The 14,612-nt window shown below is 44.3% G+C and overlaps 1 long non-coding RNA gene across 1 annotated transcript; it reads right to left on the reverse strand.

Moving 5' to 3' along the window:
* Positions 1-686: 686 nt before the first annotated feature.
* On the reverse strand, positions 687-1,028 carry LOC121987465. Its single transcript, XR_006113606.1, has 3 exons — positions 943-1,028; positions 842-864; positions 687-745 (listed from the first exon to the last, which is right to left on the reverse strand). It is a non-coding gene; the product is annotated as an uncharacterized LOC121987465 (long non-coding RNA).
* Positions 1,029-14,612: the final 13,584 nt, after the last annotated feature.

A 14,612-nucleotide genomic window follows, 5' to 3' on the forward strand; every position in this document is an offset into this window, starting at 1 on the left:
TAGCAGATGAAGCATGTGATAGGTATCAACTAGCTAAGACCAAGAGAAAGAATAATCTACTATCTACCACTAGTAAGTATATATAAGCTACACATATCATAAGACATTATCAAAAGATAAGTCAAAGGGTACCCGCCTCAAATAGAAGGTACAATCCAGTCCTAATCCAATGTCGAGATGCTCGTCTCGAATCAGAGTCCTGTGTAAATAAATACATTTACATTTATTTAGCTAAAACACAAACAAATAGCTAAATAAATCCTAAACAGAAATTTAGGGACAAACCCTAACCTATAACCCTCCACCTTTCTAACGGTTAATTATGAATAATTTCCTAATCCTTAATTAACCATTAGATTAGCAAATCAAACCTAAATCCATATAACCTAATTAATCTACACAACCTAATGATAATAAATTATCAATAGGTATCCAGATCATACCTAATCATCTAACATGTGATTATACAACAATATCCAAATTCGAACCATGATCTACAACTAAGATCAATTACCCTAACTAATCATGTACCAATCCAATCCATTCCGAATTCAATACATATCTAATTCATCAACACAACACTAATTATGTATCAACCTCGCTACACCATACCTCAATCTAGCTGCTGTTTGATTCTGGATCAAGGGAACACTGATGGATGGGTTGCTGCCGCACCAAAAAAAAAATCCACAGAATAGCAATGTGTTGAATTCCACTCTACATTCCGGATCAAGAAGAAATCAATCTGGAAGATTATTGATCAAGTCAAGAACAGAGATCAAGATTGGAGATCCCTAATCCAACAACAATCTAATTAAAGAAAACAATCTATTCATCTTACCTTAATCCCTTCAATCTCGTGACCTAAATCCGTAGCCAAGAAAATGAGGATCAAGAACAGGGAAGGGGATTGAACAAACACAGTGAAGATAAGGGTGTTACCTCACCACACCGCCGTCACTGGACAGATCCGACGAAGCCCTAAATCTCTGGATCACCTCCCAATGGCGTCGTTGCCCAATTCCAGCAAGAAGGGAGGTGTGGACTGCTCTGTGAGCAACACGAGGGGAGGAGAGGGTAAGCCTACCAGTCGGAGACGATACGAGATCCGGCTCCTCACCAAGCCCTAGCCACCGATCGTCAACAATCGGTGCAAAATCCACCGAATAGCAACTCCTCAGCCGAAGAAGACCCGGAGAGGAGAAACACCGGCCAGATCTGAGCTTAGGGTGTTGACACCGGCAGAGGAAGACCGCCGGAGATCAAAGCTTCATTCCCTTCGGCGTCGCTTGTCCGCGAGAGAGCAGAGAGTAGGGAAGAGAGGGGAGATCGGGGAAGGAGGGCTCGGGTTCGGCGATGGGGTTGGGGAAATAAAATAAAGGAAATGGATTTATATATTAAAATATTTCCTCACTTAAATGGGTATCCCAAATAGGCCTTATCTGTACCCGAAATTAATCTCCTCAAAACCCGTCGTACGAGCTCCGATAAATTCCCAGAAAATTTCTAAAAATTCTGGAAAAATATTGTAAGACTATTTCTGAAATAACCCTATCTATTTAAATTTTCCGAGATCTCACATCCTCCCCTACTAATAAAAATTTGGTCCCCAAATTTCGCTATAACTAACAGCAAACACTAAAATATAACCAAACAGTATAAATGCTGAAAGGAACTCTAACCCACATACCTCAAGTAAAAAGATGAGGGTATCGAGCTCGGATCGTATCCTCCAGCTCCCACGTAGCCTCCTCGTCAGAATGATGCTGCCATCCGACTTTAACCAGACGGACAGTCTTGTTCCGCAACTGACGCTCTCTACGGTCCAGAATCCGTACAGGAACCTCCTCGTAAGTAACATCAGGCTGAATAGGAACAGATATATCTGACAGAACATGTGCCGGATCGGATATGTATCTCCTCAGCATAGATACATGGAATACATCGTGAATGCCAGCTAGAGATGGTGGTAGCGCCAGACGGTAAGCTACTGCTCCAATCCTCTCCAAGATCTGGAATGGTCCAATATATCGGGGAGCTAGCTTACCTCGGAGACCAAATCTCTTCACCCCTTTCGTGGGTGAAACTCTAAGAAATACGTGATCACCAATGGAGAACTCCAGAGGTCTCCGTCTCGATCAAGCATAACTCTTCGCGGTCCTGAGCCTCGACATCCTCCGTCGATAGTGCGAACTAACTCGCATCCCTGCTGAGCTCTCGAGGTCCTATCAGTGGGCCTCCCAACCTCTTCCGGAGGATGGGTGTCCGACAAGGCCTACTATACAACGCCTCAAACGGTGCCATCTGGATAGCCGAATGATAGCTGTTGTTGTAGCGAACTCCACTAATGGCGGTGGTCCTCCCAACGCCTCCAAGTCCATGACACAAGACCTCAGAAGTCCTCCAATGTCTCAATAGTCCGCTCGATCGCCCATCTGCGGATGGAATGCCGTCTTGAAGCAGGTGTGCCCAAGGCTGCGCCGGACTCGCCAGAATCGGGACGTGAACCGTGGGTCTCTATCTGATATGATGCTCAAAGGCACACCATGTAATCTAATAATCTCACGACAATATAACCCAGCTAATCGATCCAGAGAATCAGTCTTCCGGATCGCTACAAAGTGTGCGGATTTGGTTAATCGGTCAACGATTACCCAAATCGCATCATGGCCTCGTCGAGTCCTAGGCAAACCAACCACGAAATCCATAGTAATATACTCCCACTTCCACTCTGGAATAGGGATCCTCTGAAGTAATCTAGCAGGTCTCTGGTGCTCGGCCTTCACCTGCTGACAGACAAGACATCTAGCAACAAACTCCGCGATGTCCTTCTTCATACCGTTCCACCAATAGGAACGCCTCAAATCATGATACATACGGGTCCCACCTGGGTGGATAGCAAATCTAGATCGATGAGCCTCTTGAAGTAACTCCTCCCTGACCGGGTGAGACTGAGGTACACATAATCTACCTCGAAAATAAACAATCCCCTCATCATCGCGTGTAAACTCGGTCTGCTGTCCGGAAGCTATATGGATGCTAATGAACTGTAAATGCTGATCTCCGGCCTGGGCCTCTCGAATCCTCGTCCTGATCGACGACTGAGCAACCATGGTAACCAGAATACCCTGCTCTGTCCGTCCCTGCTCCTCAAGGCCCAAATCGGAGAATCCCTGAATCAAATCCGTGACTAAAACTCGGTGACAAGCTAAAGTCCCTCTGGACTTCCTGCTAAGTGCATCAGCAACCACATTAGCTTTACCCGGATGGTAGCTAATAGTACAATCATAATCCTTCAGGAATTCCATCCATCTCCTCTGTCGAAGATTGAGTTCCTTCTGTGTGAAAATATATTTGAGACTCTTATGATCAGTAAGAATCTCAAAAGTAATACCATAAAGATGATGTTGCCAACTCTTCAACGCAAAGATAATAGCAGCTAGCTCTAAATCATGTACTGGGTAGTTCTTCTCATGCTCCTTCAACTGACGAGAAGCATAGGAGACTACCCTACCGTGCTGCATCAAGACAGCGCCCAAGCCCTGAAGAGATGCGTCGGTGTAAAGTACAAATCCGTCATCACCAGAAGGTAAAACCAAGACTGGTGCTGATACTAATCTCCGCTTCAGCTCCTGGAAGCTGGTCTCACAAGCCTCTGACCACGTGAACTTCACGCCTTTCCTAGTCAGACGTGTCAATGGCATAGCAATGCTGGAGAAACCCTCAACAAATCGTCGGTAATATCTAGCCAAGCCCAAGAAACTGCGAATCTCTTGGACTGACTTCGGCTGCTCCCAGCTGGTGATAGCCTCGATCTTCTGAGGATCTACTGAAATACCTTGGCTAGAAACCACATGTCCTAGAAAACCAACTGAGGAAAGCCAAAATGCACACTTGCTGAACTTCGCATACAGATGATGTCGTCTAAGAGTCTCCAAGACTATACGAAGGTGCTGCGCGTGCTCCTCCTCGGAACGCGAATAGATCAATATATCATCGATAACCACAATAACAAACTAATCTAGATACTCCAGAAAGATACGGTTCATCAGATCCATAAATACTGCAGGAGCATTGGTAAGCCCAAATGGCATTACCAAAAACTCGTAATGTCCGTATCTGGTGCGAAATGCTGTCTTCTGAATATCAGAATCTCTAACTCTCAGCTGATGATATCCAGACCGCAGATCAATCTTAGAATACACTGATGTATCTCTAAGCTGATCAAATAAATCCTCAATCCGTGGCAAGGGGTACTTATTTCTGATAGTCACTGCATTCAGTTGCCTATAATCGATGCACAACCTCAGAGTACCATCCTTCTTCTTGACGAATAGTACTGGAGAACACTAAGGCGGAATGCCGTGGGGTTCTCCACAAGGACACTGGAATGCTCCTGCCCGTGCATGCCATATGCAGCTGCTGCAGGGGGGGTTGTCCTCTGCTGACGATGCGAAGATTGGGCTTTTGACCCACCTCGCTGAGTCTCGGACTGACCAAACTGTCCTCCCGGAACAGAAATCCCGGAAGCTACATGCTGAGCCTTCAGCGAACAGTCTCGTCTCAAATGTCCAGGCAGTTTGCAATAATAGCAAACTGACTGTCCCAGAGTGCATGCAGAGATGATGTGATCTCGGGACTCGCATCGGGTGTAGTGAGAGTCACCAGTGGACTGTTTCCGGTTCTGCTGAGAAGACTGGGAACGTCTTGATGTAGAGCGTCCTAACTTCTGGGGTCGTCCCGATGACCCAAAAGTACCCTGACCCGTCTGAGTACGACTGCTCTACTGCTATCCCAATAGTCTGTATCTGCTGGATCTGTCCGGAAGTCTGATCAGTCTGCTTCCTCTTCTTATCCGCATTTACTCTCTACTGAGCTGACTCAATCATAAGAGCACTATCCAGTGCCTCTGTGTATGATGCAATACCAAGACCGGCAATCTTCACCTGAAGATGCCCGTCCAGTCCTTGGACAAACTGAAACATACGAGATCTGTCCTCGGCAACCAACTCAGGACAGAATCTGGCCAACCGATTAAATTCGGCATTATACTCCATCACTGAGCGGTTATTCTACCGAAGACTCAGAAAAATCCTGCCGAAGTGTCATCTGATACGCTCGGGGAAAATACTGACTCTCGAATGTCTCCCTAAATCTCGTCCCGGTAATATGTTGCTTGCTTATAATAGAGCGCTGTGTGTCCCACCAGATCTCTGCCCCATCTCGTAAGTGGTAAGCCGCCAGCTCAGCCTTCTCCCACTCGGAGCAGCCATGTAAAAGAATGTCCGCTCCATTGACTCTATCCAAGATTGAGCAACGCTCGGATCAGTCTCCCCGCGAAATAGCGTAAATCAATCTTTTCACCGACTTCGCTAAGGCTGGGACCCGTGCCAGTGTCGCAACCATATCCGTAGATATCGCTACGGAACTGGACAGAACCACTGGAGCTGATCCTATGGGTGGTACTACTGGATAAGTCGGAGGAGGTACTACTGGTGCTGCCACATAAACTGGGGTGGGTACTGCTGGTGGAACTACAGGGTAGACATAAGTACTAAAAGTACGGTGGCCAGTACCGAGTAAGAAGTAATAGGTACTACCAGTGTGGGTGCCTAGTATATAGTAACCGACACAGGTATCTGTAGTAATACCGAGTACGCAGTAACAGGCATGGCTAGAGAGGCTGCCGAGTATAGCGCGAGTACTACGGATGGGGAGGTGCCGGATATGCCGACGGTGGTACCACTAGTGGTACAGTCGAGGTATGTACCTCTGAAGTCAGAACCGTCGGGGTCTTATAATCCGACGTGCCTATAATATCCTGACGAGTCTGTTCCTGATGGGCAGACTCGACCCTAGCAGATCTCTCTGAAGACTCTGTCTCAGGAGAATCTATCGGCCTCTTACGTGTACGACCACGTCTAAGTACTAGAACACGTGTCATATATGAAAAAAAATGTTATCCAGATATCACTACAGGTATGAAAACTATAAAATTACCTGATTTACCTATTGCCGTCTGGAGATGTCCTGTCGCTGCATAGCCCCCAAATAGATCCAATAAAACTTCGTCAAAATACCTCGGAATTCCGAAACGATAAAATCGACGAAAATCCGTACAATCCGAAATACTGAAATATCCAAGCTAAATCAAAAATTTAGCTCTGATACCAAATAAATTGGTATCAGATAAACCTCGAAAATCCAAAATGAAGAGCAAGTATCGTAAGCCTAGCTCTGATACCAAATAAATTGGTATCAGATAAAAAGAAAATACAGAGCATCGTAACCCAGGCTCTGATACCAAAAATTATCACGCCCCAGGTAGTCCCTGTCCGAAGAAATTCCGGCAGCATCTCCCCTGTACGGCGGACAATATGAAGCTCAGTATACATATATCTCTATACCTCGGCCACACACGGCCGGAACAATACAATACAATTAAGAAACAAACCACGCAGTTTATATCAACATTCCACACAGATATAATATATGATCAATCCACGCAGTTTAATAAGGAAAGACGATATAGAACCTCGAAGATATATGTAAACAGCCTACTCCACTACAGCGAAGAAAACAAATCCACGAAGTAATGAAAATACAACCGCAGCGGAAAACAAAAGTAGCAAACCCGAATGTTCAATGTAAAGTCCACAATACAAACCCACAATACAAGTATATAAGATGCAAAAGCAAAATATAATCCGATAAAGAAAATCCTCGCGATAATGGGGCTAGCGACTGGAATATCTCCCAACAACCTCAACCTGAAAAATAGTAACAACGGGGTGAGTTCAAAGAACTCAGCAGGTAATCCAATAGACATGTACAACAATATATAACTACCAGTAATATCCTAATGTACAACCTCCTAAACCATAAAGCCTATAGTACAGTCTCCTATCAGTATAACACATATGCATAACTGAATAAAATGCAGTAACCAACAATAGGCATGTAACACAGTCTACTGCACAAATAATAAGAAATGCGATACTGAAATAAACTGTACTCACCTGCAAGGCTTGGACAAATAACTGTGGACATACACAGACAAAAATAGTCAGAGCAAAAGCATGTATCCTGTATGCATGTCAATCATATACAATCACCAAAATGCATCAATCATAACGAATGCAATCCGTGCATATGATGCAATATGACATGGTCACCCCTGTCAACCAGTCAGCCATCTCACACACAATGGTGAGACCGAGTGGGTAGGGCTGTGACACCATGCACTCTGCCATCACTGCCCCTGAAGAGTGACCGAGTGGACGGGATGCTGTCGGAGTACACCTATCCTCCTACCTCAAACATAGTGAGGGAGCGCAATGCTCTCAACTCCCGGTACGCGATGACGGGGAGGGATCCCTTTCTGCTACCACGCTGCAGTCACACTACCCATGAGCGGACCAGCGGAGCACTACAGAGCTACTGCCATACACACCCTACTGTGCTGTGCCACTACCCATGCAGTGAAACACGTTGTGTGCAGGCCTATGTAGCCGGCCGACGAGCTCAACAATAATGGAGTCGTCAATCGCCCAACATGCAATCATGCGATATGGTGCATGCGGCTACAATATGACATACCTGAACATAGCCTCCTCCATATATGTGTGTGCCCAAAAGGTAAACGCATATATATAACCATGATATAAACAACATAAATCCAAAGACATCACATATAACAACGATGTAGGTATCATGAATCGAAGAGCATGTATCACACATGTAAAGCAACTAATCCAGTAGAGTAGAGCACTATAGATATGCATCTCTATGAACATATATACACATGGCAAGAGATAAAATATCCAATCCTGAAGTAACGCAACTAGCAGATGAAGCATGTGATAGGTATCAACTAGCTAAGACCAAGAGAAAGAATAATCTACTATCTACCACTAGTAAGTATATATAAGCTACACATATCATAAGACATTATCAAAAGATAAGTCAAAGGGTACCCGCCTCAAATAGAAGGTACAATCCAGTCCTAATCCAATGTCGAGATGCTCGTCTCGAATCAGAGTCCTGTGTAAATAAATACATTTACATTTATTTAGCTAAAACACAAACAAATAGCTAAATAAATCCTAAACAGAAATTTAGGGACAAACCCTAACCTATAACCCTCCACCTTTCTAACGGTTAATTATGAATAATTTCCTAATCTTTAATTAACCATTAGATTAGCAAATCAAACCTAAATCTATATAACCTAATTAATCTACACAACCTAATGATAATAAATTATCAATAGGTATCCAGATCATACCTAATCATCTAACATGTGATTATCTAACAATATCCAAATTCGAACCATGATCTACAACTAATATCAATTACCCTAACTAATCATGTACCAATCCAATCCATTCAGAATTCAATACATATCTAATTCATCAACACAACACTAATTATGTATCAACCTCGCTACACCATACCTCAATCTAGCTGCTGTTTGATTCTGGATCAAGGGAACACTGATGGATGGGTTGCTGCCGCACCAAAAAAAAATCCACAGAATAGCAACGTGTTGAATTCCACTCTACATTCCGGATCAAGAAGAAATCAATCTGGAAGATTATTGATCAAGTCAAGAACAGAGATCAAGATTGGAGATCCCTAATCCAACAACAATCTAATTAAAGAAAACAATCTATTCATCTTACCTTAATCCCTTCAATCTCGTGACCTAAATCCGTAGCCAAGAAAATGAGGATCAAGAACAGGGAAGGGGATTGAACAAACACAGTGAAGATAAGGGTGTTACCTCACCACACCGCCGTCACTGGACAGATCCGACGAAGCCCTAAATCTCTGGATCACCTCCCAATGGCGTCGTTGCCCAATTCCAGCAAGAAGGGAGGTGTGGACTGCTCTGTGAGCAACACGAGGGGAGGAGAGGGTAAGCCTACCAGTCGGAGACGATACGAGATCCGGCTCCTCACCAAGCCCTAGCCACCGATCGTCAACAATCGGTGCAAAATCCACCGAATAGCAACTCCTCAGCCGAAGAAGACCCGGAGAGGAGAAACACCGGCCAGATATGAGCTTAGGGTGTTGACGCCGGCAGAGGAAGATCGCCGGAGATCAAAGCTTCATTCCCTTCGGCGTCGCTTGTCCGCGAGAGAGCAGAGAGTAGGGAAGAGAGGGGAGATCGGGGAAGGAGGGCTCGGGTTCGGCGATGGGGTTGGGGAAAGAAAATAAAGGAAATGGATTTATATATTAAAACATTTCCTCACTTAAATGGGTATCCCAAATAGGCCTTATCTGTACCCGGAATTAATCCCCTCAAAACTTGTCGTACGAGCTCCGATAAATTCCCAGAAAATTTCTAAAAATTCTGGAAAAATATTGTAAGACTATTTCTGAAATAACCCTATCTATTTAAATTTTCCGAGATCTCACACTTTACGTGGGAAACAACTATAAGTTTGAATAGAGTACAAGTATTGCAAATAAGTACAATAAAAAGAAACATAGTTATACCGACAACAGTATAGAAATCACAAGTTTCGGAGCTCCGGGTCGTCGATGTCAAGTCGTAGCACTTCCGGGTCGTCGATTTAGCAGCACGCAGTAAGAGGATTACTTAGAATCTGATGAATGAAGGTGCTGCTCGAAACCCCTTTATAAAGGGTGTTCAAGGCGCCTTGAAGGCTATTCAAGACGCCTCCATGCTGCCGAGTCACCCGCGTGGATCAAGCTTGAACTGGTCGAATTTTATCTGTCCAAGGCGCCTTCCAAGGTGCCTTATGACTCCTTCAAGGCGCCTCCAGAGTGCTTCACAGCCAGCTTCAGCTTTGCACCCGAGGCGCCTCCAAGCCCCATGGAGGCGTCTCGGACACTGTTCATCCGAGGTTAACTTGTGCTCCTTTGGTCCTGCAATAGTGTTTGTCCCAGACACATACCCTGCAAACCAAAGTTAGCACAATACAATAGAAAGTATGATAACAGAGTAATGACAGTCTCCGGACTGTTCGGGTCTGACTTCGGATTTCCGTCCGGAAACCCTAGGTCGACCCGACGCCTACTATTCCCTCTACGGGGAATGCGTCCTCACCTACTGCACTCAGGAGATTTACCTGCTACTAGTGTGATCCTCCAGATCGACTGGACTTTTGCTCAGCACTCGACGCTTCCGGACTTTCTGCTGGACATCCGCTTCCCGGCTAGTCCAGTCTTTCACTTGGTTCGTGACACCAGGACTTTCCACCTAGGGTTACCACCCCCTAGGTCTTTTGCCTGAAGCCATCGACCTGCCAAGACTTTCCGCATAGGGTTACCACCCCCTATGACCTAGGGTTACCATCCCCTAGGGTTTTCCCTTTGCCTAACCGCAGCTAGGACTTTCCTGAAATACTCAAGCAGACTTGTTAGATCACAAAACACCTTAACTTTGAATCCTTTGCCATTATCAAAACACGAGTTCGATCATCGGATGCTTCCCACACCAACATTGTGTATTGCTGACATGTCTTGTGGTAAGTCCAGCTTGTAAGCTACTTTCCCAATCCTCTCTATGATCAGGTAAGGCCCTACGTAGTGAGGACTTAATTTTCCCTTCTTGCCAAATCTCATCACGCCCTTCATAGGAGCGACTTTGAGAAAAACTGAATCCCCCACTTTAAAATCAAGTGGCCTATGGCGTGTGTCAGCATAACTTTTCTGTCTACTCTGGGCAGTCTCAATCCTCTGTCTGATCTTCTAGATAGCCTGAGTAGTCTCATCTATCACCTCAGTCTGAATGCCCAGCTCTACTTCCATTTCTTTTCTTTCACCTGCTTCTTGCCAGCAAATGGGTGATCTGCACTTCCTGTCATACAACGCCTCATAAGGTGCCATCTTGATGGTGTCCTGATAGCTATTGTTGTAGGCAAACTCAGCTAAGCATAGATACTTGCACCAACTTCCCTTGAAATCTAGTGCACAAGCTCTGAGCATATCTTCTAAAATCTGATTTACTCGCTCTGTCTGTCCATCAGTTTGAGGATGGAAGGCTGTGCTGAACTTGAGTTTGGTGCCTAGTGTATTCTGAACACACTCCCAAAAATGAGAGGTGAAGTGCCCATCTCTATCAGACATAATAGATTTTGGAACTCCATGAAGTCTGATCACTTTCTTAACATACAGTTGTGCCAACTGCTCTATAGAATGAGACACCTTGATGGCTAGAAAATGGGCAGACTTGGTCAATCTGTCCATTATTACCCATATTGCATCATATCCGTTCGTGGTTCTTGGAAAACCTGTTATAAAGTCCATGAATATGTCTTCCCACTTCCATTCTGGTATTGGGAGAGGTTGTAACATTCCTCCTGGTCTCTGGTGTTCTGCTTTGACTCTCTGGCATGTCAGGCAGTGACTACTTTGCAACATCTCTTTTGAGTCCAAACCACCAGAATCTCTGTTTCACATCCTGATACATCTTGGTGGAACCAGGATGCATGGAGTAAGGTGTACTATGAGCTTCTTCTAAAATTTTCTTTCTCAGTTCTTCATCATTGGGGACACAAAGGCGGTTCCCCTGATAAAGAATTCCACTGTCTAATACTCGAAACTCCAAATTTTTCCCTTTTTGTACCCCTTGCTTGATCTTTTGGATATCTGTATCTTCACTTTGCTTTCTCTGTATATCCTCAAGCAGGGTTGACTCTAAGGTCAATGCAGAGAGTTGCCCATAAATAATTTCCATTCCAAAATTTGACAACTCCTTCTGCAGTAGTAGGGCTAATGATGACAAAAACATCAGGGATGCACTGGATTTTCTGCTTAGTGCATCTGTCACTTTTTTAGCTTTGCCTGAGTGGTAGAGGATTTCACAGTCATAGTCTTTGACCAACTCCAGCCACCTGCACTGTCTCATGTTTAAGTCTTTCTGGGTGAAGAAATACTTTAAACTCTGATGGTCTGTGAAGATTCTGCACTGGACTCCATACAAGTAGTGTCGCCAGAGTTTCAGTGCAAAGACCACAGCTGCCAGCTCAAGATCATGAGTGGGGTAGTTCTTCTCATAGTCTTTGAGTTGTCTGGAAGCATAAGCTATAACTTTTCCTTCTTGCATGAGTACAACTCCTAGGCCCATCTTGGAAGCATCACTGTAGATGTCAAAACTCTTGTCACTTTCTGGAACTATTAGGATGGGAGCACTGGTCAGTCTCTTCTTTAGCTCTTGGAAACTCTGTTCACATTTGTCTGACCATTCAAACTTCTTGTCCTTCCTCGTTAGGGCTGTTAGTGGAGAGGCTATCTTGGAAAAGTCCTCCACAAATTTTCTGTAATACCCAGCTAAACCAAGAAAACTTCTGATCTCTCTAACATTCTTGGGCCTATGCCAATTATTGACTACCTCTATCTTGGCAGGATCCACTTGGATGCCCTCTTTAGAAATAATGTGACCTAGAAACGCCACCTGATTTAACTAGAACTCGCACTTCAAGAATTTGGCATAAAGCTGTTTCTGCTGTAGGGTCTGCAGGACTATTCTCAAGTGCGTGTCATGCTCCTCTGGGGTTCTGGAATAGATTAGAATGTCATCGATGAACACGATGACAAATTTGTCAAGGTATTCTCTGAACACCCTGTTCATCAAGTCCATGAAGACTGTAGGTGCATTAGTCACACCAAAAGGCATGACTACGAATTCATAGTGTCCGTATCTGGTCCTGAAAGCTGTTCTGGGTATATCACTTTCCTTCACTTTCAACTGATGGTACCCAGAGCGCAGATCTATCTTAGAGAACACTGTTGCCCCCTTTAACTGATCGAATAGATCATCTATTCTGGGAAGAGGGTACTTGTTCTTAATTGTCACTTTGTTCAGCGCTCTATAATCTATGCACATTCACATAGATCCGTCTTTCTTCTTGACGAACAACACTGGAGCTCCCCATGGTGAATGATTAGGGCGGATGAAGCCTTTGTCAAGCAGCTCCTGGAGTTGTTCTTGTAGCTCTTTCAGCTCTGCTGGAGACATTCGGTAAGGAGCTTTTGAAATTGGACTGGTACCAGGAACCAATTCAATTTCAAACTCCACTTCTCTATTGGGAGGTAGTCCAGGTAGCTCTTCTGGGAATACCTCTGGATACTTACAGACTACCCGAACATCTTCCTGCTTGGGTCTTTCTTGTTCTTCCTTTTATTACCCTTGCCCTTCCAATTCTGATCACTTGATTGGGGTCTCTGATTCCCCACTGTCTTGTCTTCTATCTTGACTAGCTTGTGTTGCATTTGTTGTGCCTTGATGCTGATTAGATAGTGCTCAGCGACTAATGCTTTGCTGACCAGCTCTTTGCCAGTCTGGGGCTGGTGAGTTCCACTACTCACATTAAGTGCTATCACTGGCCTCAGCATCCTGAGCATCAATCTGACTCGTTCCTTCTCTGTGCTTACTAGCTCTGGGCAAAGACGAACTAGCCTATTGAATCTCTTTACTGCTTCTTCCACTGACAGGTCACCTTGTCTGAATTCTATAAACTCCTCATAATGCTTATTGGTGATCTGCTGGCGGAAGAATTCTTCATAAAACTCTGCCTCAAAGTCAGCCCATCTCATCTGATTGACTGCTCTCTTGCTTTTAAATCTCTCCCACCACATACGAGCATCTCCAACCAGGCAGAAGGAGGCACACTTGACCTTCTCGACTTCTGGCCAGTCAAGAAGCTCCATTGTGCTCTCTAATGTCTTGAACCAAGCCTGGGCATCCTAGGGCTCAGTCTTGCCTGAGAAGTTTTCTGGCTTCAGCTTCAGCCACTGTATCAGGTATTCTTCTAGTCTTCTAGGTGCTGTGGGGACTTCCAGGGTGGCTGGTGGAACCTCAGTCACCACTGGAGTCTCCACATTGATAGTTGGAGGAGTGGGAGGGACTGGCTGCTGATTCACCATCAGATTGACGATCACTTGTTGCTGCTCCGCCACTTGTCTCTGGAGTTGAGCAACAACTTCAGAGAGATTTGGTTCAGCTGTTCTGGGCTCTTCGTTCTCCTGAGCTCGGTCCTCAGTACGAGCGGTACGGGGACACCCTCTTCTTGACATCTAATTATGTGGAAAGAGAAACAAAACTAAATCGTCTCTATTCTTCTTAGACATATGTATCAAAACATAGAAAAAATAAAACAAGAATTTTCTTCTCACTTAAGCACATATGAGCAGATACTCTATACTGCAAATAATAAGGAAAAGCACAAGAGAAAAACTTAAGTACTTTCTTACTTGAAGACGGCAAGGCTGATGCTGATGTGTGTGTGATGCTGGAGAATGGGAACTGCTCTGATACCAACTGTAACGACCACACTTCTCACTACTCTCTAAAGGTGTCCGTTACATAACTACTATAAACTCTTACTTAACTAGTGTAACAAACTGTACTTAAAATTTTTCCAGAAAACTTAAAATTTTGACAGAGTATATGCAGTTCAGCAGGACTAAAATACAATACAATACTGACATGCACATATAACTCATAATAGCATAAAACATATGAAACTATATCTCAATGCAAACACAAAAGTACCTACTTACTAAACTGAACTCATCTTAGCATGCAATCTAAAGCAAAAATAATCTCAAATGACATGGAATATAAAGTACAATCTCAA

Source organism: Zingiber officinale, chromosome 5B (assembly GCF_018446385.1).
Source record: "Zingiber officinale cultivar Zhangliang chromosome 5B, Zo_v1.1, whole genome shotgun sequence".
In the NCBI taxonomy this organism is placed as follows: domain Eukaryota; kingdom Viridiplantae; phylum Streptophyta; class Magnoliopsida; order Zingiberales; family Zingiberaceae; genus Zingiber; species Zingiber officinale.